General features: G+C 44.0%; 1 non-coding gene across 1 annotated transcript; it reads right to left on the reverse strand.

The window, feature by feature from the left end:
- Positions 1-6,571: 6,571 nt before the first annotated feature.
- LOC125610426 lies at positions 6,572-6,705 on the reverse strand. The gene has a single exon (XR_007340446.1). It is a non-coding gene; the product is annotated as a U11 spliceosomal RNA (small nuclear RNA).
- Between the last annotated feature and the right edge of the window lie 1,521 nt (positions 6,706-8,226).

An 8,226-nucleotide genomic window follows, 5' to 3' on the forward strand; every position in this document is an offset into this window, starting at 1 on the left:
TTTTTTTTTTTTTTTTTTTTTTTTTTTTTTGCTACAGTTGGGATGGTAGTGCAAGTGCAAGACTATAATCCCAGTGACACAGGAGGGTGAGGCAGGAGGATCACAAGTTCCGGGCCAGCCTTAGCAACTTAGTGAGACCCTGCATCAAAATAAAAAAGGGCTGGGGATGTGGCTCAGTGGTAAATTGCCCCTAAGTTAAATCCCCAGCACCAAGAAAATTGCAAAATACATGAAAGGATGCTATTTCATTTTAATCTTTTTTCCGTGATTTTTTTTTGTATCGGGGATTGGACTCAGGGGCATTCAACCACTAAGCCACTTTTGGTTTGTTTTTGGTGCTGGGGATTGAACCCAGGGCCTTGTGCATGCAAGGCAAGCACTCTGCCAACTGAGCTATATCCCCAGCCCTTTTTTTGTGTGTGTTTATTATTTAGAGACAGGGTCTCACTGAGTTGCTTAGTGCCTACCTATTGCTGAGGCTGGCTTTGAACTTGTGATCCTTCTGTCTCAGCCTCCTGAGTCACTGGGATCAGAGACATGTGCCACCAGGGCTGGCCCCATTTTCCATGCAATTATTCCTTTTACCTTGATGAATTATCATAAAGACACAATTTCACATTACACTTTTTTTTCCCCTCACTAAACGCTGTTCTCTAAACATTGAACTTTCTTCTCCTTCTCTTTTTTGTTTCTTCCTTTTTCTGTTCTTTTCTTTTTTTCCCCTAGTGTTGGGGATAAAATCCAGAAGCTCAAAACTCAGGGCCTCAAGCATGCTGGGCAAGTGCCATACCACTGAGATACTCCCAGCCCTCTTCTTTTTCAATATGAAAGATGCTTGGATACTTGGGCCACCAGTCTGCTTCCTGTCCTTCAGCATTCTAGGGATAGGTCTGATCAAAGACTAATTTTGTTTAGGAGATGATTCTGTTCATTTGGGTGAATATAAAAGCCAAACAGTGGAAATACCTGTGGGGGAAGTCATCAGTGTTAGAAGAGCTCTGTGTGGGATATTGAAAGACACCCAGTTTCCTTTAGAGAGCCTGTGGGTGTAAGCTGAACATGGTCCCCCAGTGGCTGCAAGCCAGTGTGTCAACAGCAAAGAGACTGAGGGGGGTAATGTCCAGGCTTGCTGAGAGCTTGCTAGCCTCCATATACTGCCCTAAAGGCTTAGATGTCCAACCTCACAGGTCCTGTTATTAATCTGTCTTGGAGAAGTTAGGCTACATTCCCATGTTTGCACATCTAGGTAGTGGCTAGATGGGAGCTGAGCATGCCCTCCAGAGCCCATATTCCTAATTACTCCTCAATTGGAAGTGCCTGTCCCTAGCAGTACGTAGAATCGTTTGGGAATATTGTAAAAAATACTCATATCAGGGCCCACCCTAGATGAACTCAGGTAAGATTTCTGTGGATGGGGCACAGTCGTGAAGTAAGTTATTTATTTATTTATTTTTGAGACAGGTCTCACTGTTGTCTAGGCTGGCCTTGAACTCTTGGATTCAATCTTCCTGCCTCAGCCTCCCAGATAGCTGGGACTACAGGTATGGACTACCATGCCTAGCTTATGATTTTTTTTTTTTTTTTCAGTACCGGGGATGGAACCCAGGAGCACTTACGACTAAGTTGCTGAGGGTGGCCACAAATTTGTGATGCTCTTGCCTCAGCCTCCCAAGTCACTGGGGTTATAGGCAAGAGCCACCACTTTTTTTTTTGGTGGTGGTACTGGTGTAGGAACACAGGTCCTTGCATAAATTAGGTAAGTACTCTACCACTGAGCTACATTCCTATTGCCCTTCTGAGACAGGGTCTTGCTAAGTTGCCCAAGCTGGCCTTATACTTGTGATCCTGGTGCCTCAGCTTCCTGAGAAGCTGGGAGTATAGGTTTGTGCTACCACACCTGGTACAGCTTATGAATATTTTTAAAATGCCCTAAGATGACTGCCATGGCCAACTAAGTTGAGAACCACAGCTCTTAAGTATGTTAATTACATGCCAAGTAATAATGAGAGCAGCAGCAATAATAATAGCCAATCCTGAGCACCAGGCCCTATTTTAAATGTTACGTGTGTGTGTGTGTGTGTGTGTGTACATATATATAAAATTATCCCCAGAAAGTAGGTACTAGTAGTGTCCCCACTTCACAGTCAGAAAAACTGAGTTTGCACAGTTGCTAAGTAGTAGTAAAGCCAAAATTTGGGCTCCTTGCTATAGTTCATGCTATGGCCTGACCATTCAATTTCCTGAGATCAGCTGCTCAGAGAGTTAGGAGTAAAATTAGCCAACATCACTTGAGTCATTTCTCTATGCTGGTACAATGCTAGGAAATTTCCCAGAGGTGGAATTCCAAACAGGGAATTTCCCTTCTAGGTGATTTCGAGATTGGAAATCAGCAGAGCTGCCATTCTTGCTGAGTCTATCTGGTGTCCAACTTTGGTTCTAGGTCAGCTTTTCCTCTTCTGTGGTGTTAACTCCTTCTTGCCCAGGCCAGAGGTTAAAACTCCAGCATGTCCAGGTTGGGGCCTGTGGGAGACCAATCTTGCACGTGACTGGGTCACACTCTCTGGCTGGGTGCTGAGGCTCTCAGTCACAGAAATGTGGCAGAGCTTTCCCTACCCTTCTTGGGTTTGAGGGTCAGTGTCTGGTGCATGGGTGTGTCTTGCTACAGCCCCATGGGTGAAGCTATGCTCACCTGTTCCTTTGTAATATAATCCCTTGCCCTGTTTAGGATAGAATCTTCCATGGAAGTGCCTTGCGTGTGTCCCCTTCTCTTACTGTGCCCTTGGGTGTGGCCTACCCAGGTGTCAGTCAACCCGCTGACAGTGGACATCATGAAGATACTCAGCCCCCTGAATCCTGACCCCTTGCCTCATTTGAATAGCTTCTCCTCAATAAAAGGGGTCAGTGCGTGCTCTCACTCTCTCTCTTCCTGAGGACCCTTAAGGTCAGAGGAACCCTCTCAGCGACCCCAAAGAAAAAGGTATTTGTGTCTCTTGTGTGGTTATTTTGCGCAGCCCAGTTAGCCTAGTTCAACTGGAGTGACCCCTGAGCCTTTTAGTCGTGAGAACAGAAATCTGGCAGGGGCCTTGAGTGGGATCTGTAGCAATTCTGTTGGAGTTGGGGACCAGCCAAAGTTTGGGTCATCTGGAGAGGAAGCAGCTCCTTTGCTGAATTGCTGTGTCTTTCCCATTTCTGTGCCCGTTGTGGCCAGAGTATCTTTGGAAGAGGAGGTGGAAATCTTGGATGTTATTTGGTATCTCTGAATTTATAAATGTTGATGTCCAGTTAAGACAAACAGAACAGGGGCTGGAGTTTGGCTCAGTGGTGGAGTGCTAGCCTAGCATGCATGAGGCACTGGGGTTGATCATCAGCACCACATAAAAATAAAATAAAGATATGGTGTTCACCTAAAACTAAAAAAACAGAACAAAAAAAAAAAAAACAGAACAAACATCAAGAGTCAGCTGGTGCATTGGCCTATCCCTGTAATCTCAGAGACCCTTTAGACTGAGGCAGGAGGATCATAAATTCAAGGCCAGACTCAGCAATTTAAGCAAGGCTCTAAACAACTTAGCAAGACCCTGTCTCAAAATTAAAAAAGATCTCAGAGTATAGTTCAGTGATAGAGTATCCCTGGGTTCAATCCTTAATACTGCAAAAAAAAAAAAAAAAGAGTCATCGGGTTCTCCATTACTCATCTACAAAGAGAAATGACCTGGTGTGCCCAGGTGGCAGCTTCTCTTCCCAGGTATTCACCTCCGGCCTGGAACAGTTTCCAACTGCCTGAGCTGCTGCTGACTCTCCCAACTCAACATTCCCACAGCATAATTCATCTTTCTCTTTCCCATTCTCCTTGGATGGCCCCCAAAAACCTGCTTTTCCTCCCATGTCCCCTACGTCAGAGAATAGTGCTTCCATCTCAATTACTTCTCACAGACCCCCATAATACCTCTTTTCTGAACCCCACTTAGTCTGGACCTTCCTTACCTGCCTTGGTTTCAGCCAGAGCCTCAGAATTGGTCGCCCTACTTCCTGTTCTGCAGCCTTGAATCTTCAGTGTTTAACCTTCCACTAGCCTCCTGTCCCCTTAGAATAAAATCTGAACTCATCAGTCTACATGTCCCTACCTGACCCGGCATTGGGATATTCTCTTGACTGTGTCCCTCTGCTGTGTCCCAATTGCCTCCTCAATGTTCCTTCAACATGTGGATTCTGTGGTCCTTGCTGGAACTGTCCCCCAGGCCTGGCATACTCTTCCTCCAGACTCCAGCTGCCTCCTCCTGTCTCCCAGAGCCTCCCTGTTCTCACAGTCTCAAGTTTTGCCCAGTTTCTTTCTGCATCTCTTGTAAGGCCCTCACCCATTCCTTAGCTGGCTCATTCCTGTCTGAACCAGTTCCCCCACCACCACAATGTATATTCTAAAATGGAATATCCATTAGAGCAAGGACAAAGTCATATTAGTCACAGGATAACACCTAGATCCTAGAACATTGCCTGGTACACAGAGAACACTAAAAAAAAAAAAAAAAAAAGTTTATTTAGGACTTCCTGCGCTTTTGTGTCTGTCTCTCCACCCCCCACAGTTTACCCTTCCCTAATGCATCATCCGCATTCCCAGAAGCCAGAAACCACTAACAGATGGGGAGTGAATCAGAAAAGAAGGCAGAGGGATAAAGGGAGGAAGTTTTGGCAGTTGGTGAAAAAAAACAAAACAAAACAAAAAAACAAAAAACAACAACAAAAAACCCAGGTGGATCACCTCCTTCCCCATCCCAGCCCCAGCCCTACCCTGACACCCAGTCCACTACCAGGACCCAAAGCAAAAAGCCAATTTCTGGTTTGGGAGTCCTAGAGTACAAGACTCAAGTCCTGCTGGCCCACTGTGACCTTGAACTAGTCTCTGCTTCTGCCTGTTTTCTTTCTTTCTTGTACTGGGGATTGACCTCAAGATCCTTTATCATTTAGCTACATTGCCAGCCCTTTCTATTTTTTGAGACAGGGTCTTGTTGAGTTGCATAAGGCCTTGCTAAGTTAAAGCTGCCCTCAAACTTGTGATCTTCCTGCTCAGCCTCCCAAATTGCTGGGATTACAGCCACCACACGTGGCTTTCAGCTTGCTTACTTTCTTTCTTTTTTCCCCCTAGTACCAGAGAATGAACCTAGAGGTACTTAATCACTGAACCACATCTCTAGCCCTTTTTATTTTCTTATTTTGAGACAGGTCTCACTAAGTTTCTTAGGACCTCACTAAATTGCTGAGGCTGGCTTTAAACTTGCAATCCTCCTCTCAGCCTTCTGAGCTCTTGGATTACAGGCATGCGCCACCGAACCCAGCCATTTAGCCATTTTTATTTATGTATTTTGCAGTGCTCAGGATCCAATCCAGGATCTTCCACATGTGGGGAAAGCACCTCGTGTATGCTAAGCAAGTACTCTACCAGTAAGATACAACCCAGCCCCTATTAGCAAATTATTATTGTTTTTTAACCTATGTATGTATATAGTAGTACTGGAAATGGAACTCTGGAGCAAATTCCACCACAGCCCTTTTCATTTTTTTTTTTTTTAGTCATTTAAAAATATAAAATTCAAAGAAGATAAAAACAGAAAAAAAATTATATATATATATATATTTTTTCCCCATTCAGTGGCATTAAGGACATTCATATTGTTGTGCAAAAATTATCCATCTCCATCTCCAGAACTTTTGCATCATCCCAAACAGAAATTCTGTGTATCCATTGAAGGTAGCTTCCACTCCACCTCCTCTCTCCTTTTCCCTAGAAACCATTATTATTTCTTTGAATTTGACTTTTCTAGTTACCTCATGTAAGTGGTATCATATACACTTGCCCTTCTGCGTCTGACTTGTCTCATTAAACAAGTCTTCAAGGTTCATCCAAGTTGTACCAAGTTATAAGGTGTCCGTGCTTTTATTACTTCCAGGAAAGCACTTCTACCACTAAGCTTCATCGAAAAGCCCCTTCCTGTCTCCCCCTCCTCTTTTCCCTCCCGCTTCCCCCTCCCCTCCCTTGACGGAAGGGAACTATATATACACTTCCCTCCCCTCCCTATATTCTCCTTTTTGGACAAGGTCTCAATAAATTGGTTAGGGAACTTCCTAAATTGAATGAACTCAGGATCCTCCAGCTTCAGCCTTCCGAATCCCTGGGATTAAAGGCCAGCCTTGTTTTGTTTTTTTAAAATAGTACTTCGCTAAAATGTTGAGACTCCTCTCAAGTTTGGAATCCTCTCACAGGAGTCTCAGGAGTTGCGCAAAACTTATGCACCTCCGGAACTCGCCAATACGCCTGACCCAACTACTTATTTTTAATTGCTGAAATCTTGTCTAGCCAAGTGCTGAGGATGACTTTGAACTCTCCGGCTTGAACGTCTAAGAGCACTTCCGCAGGGAAGTAGAACAGGACTCCACTAAAGTACTGGAACTGGCTTCAACATCTACATCTTTCTTGGCTATCCTTACGCTAATTTCCTTAATTCTTTTACCGTACTGCGTATCCCAGACCAAAACACAAAAAACTTGCCCCACTCTCTTTCGTTGGCACAACAAACTCAAGGGCGCCGGGACCAACGATCACCAGCTGCCCAAATACCAAAAAATTATGCTTCCGAAATCTCTTGATGTCGATTCCGCACGAAGAGCAATCGAGTTGCCCTACGTGTGCCACTCACGACAGAAGCCCTTTTTGCTTTAGGATGGTTAAACCAGAGAGCCGATGTCGTTCGATTCATCTTTTGGTAAAGGTGAAAAAAACAAGAGCGCAAATAACTTCCAATTCTACACTCCCAAAGCTAAGGAGGAAGTTCCAAAATCTTTTGAGGTGGAGGGAAATGTTCACATACAGAATCAATACTGTCCTTTCGATTTTTATTTAGAAGGAAAGGCAAGGACTTGAGTTAATATGCAAATATGAGCAGTGCTTGCTGGGAAGGTTTTGGAGGACAACCTTTCAGAAGCGAACCTGAGCTGCTGCAGGAGCAAGCGGGTTAGCGGTACCAGCAGCAATGCGCAGTGGAGTTCCTCCCTGTGGTTTTTTGCTTCTCACCTGAAGGGTCTCCCGTAGGAGGAGACGAATATCGGTGGTTATGGTTACCTAATGGGAACATACGAATCCCGACTTATCAAAATAGCAAACACGCAAACTTGGGTCACTAGTAGCCATTCACCCTAGATCTGCTTCTGCGGGAGTGCAGAGGAGGCATCACATGACTTAAGAGGGGAAAACTGGGAGCACTCTAAACTCCCAGGTGCCATCAAGTGATAAGCATAATGTCACAGTGTGCTCATATGATGGAAAGCTATATGCAGCACTTCGATGGAGTGAATTAGACATCAAAATAAGTTTTTTTTTTTTTTTTTGGTTTTGGTTTTCTTTTTTGGTACCGAGGATTGAACTCAGAGGCACTCGACCACTGAGCCACATCCCCAGCCCCAGTTTGTATTTTATTTAGAGACAGGGTCTCACTGAGTTGCTTAGCACCTCGTTTTTGCTGAGTTTGGCTTTGAACTTGTGATCCTCCTGCTCAGTCTCCCCGGCCGCTGGGATTACAGGCACACCGGTTCCAAGCGGTAAGTTTTAATAAGGTAGAACGTGATACCGTTAATACAAAAAAATGAAGCAATATTGTACATGGAATGACTTAAGTAGATCAATGGCTAATTTTTTTAAAGTATGTAAAAATGATGTTGAAAGAGCACACAGGCTCACTAGCCCAAGCGACCCAGAAGGCTGACAGGATTTCAAGTTTGAGGTCAGCCTCAGCAACTGAGAACCTGTCTCAAAATAAAAAGGGTTGGGGATACAGCTCAGTGGTAAAGCAACCCTCCCCAGTACCAAAATATAATAAAGAGCACCCCCAGTGCAAAATCCAGTCCTAATATATTTTCTACAGCTGTATTTATATGTACAAATTTTTTAAAAAGATATGGAAGAACATAGACTGTTAGACATTTTTTTTCTTTTTTGTGGTGCTGGGGATTGAACCCAAGGCCTTGTGCAATTGAGGCAAGCATTCTACCAATTAGATATATCCCCAGCCCTAGATATTTTACTTTTTAAAATCTATTTTAGGGGCTGGGCTATAGCTCAGTGGTAGAGCACTTGCCTAGCATGTGTGAGGCACTGGGTTCAATCCTTAGAACCACATAAAAATAAGTAAATAAAATAAAAGTATTATGTCTATCTACAACTAAAAAAAATTTTTTTTA

This window comes from Marmota marmota, unplaced genomic scaffold (genome assembly GCF_001458135.2).
Source record: "Marmota marmota marmota unplaced genomic scaffold, marMar, whole genome shotgun sequence".
NCBI lineage: Eukaryota > Metazoa > Chordata > Mammalia > Rodentia > Sciuridae > Marmota > Marmota marmota.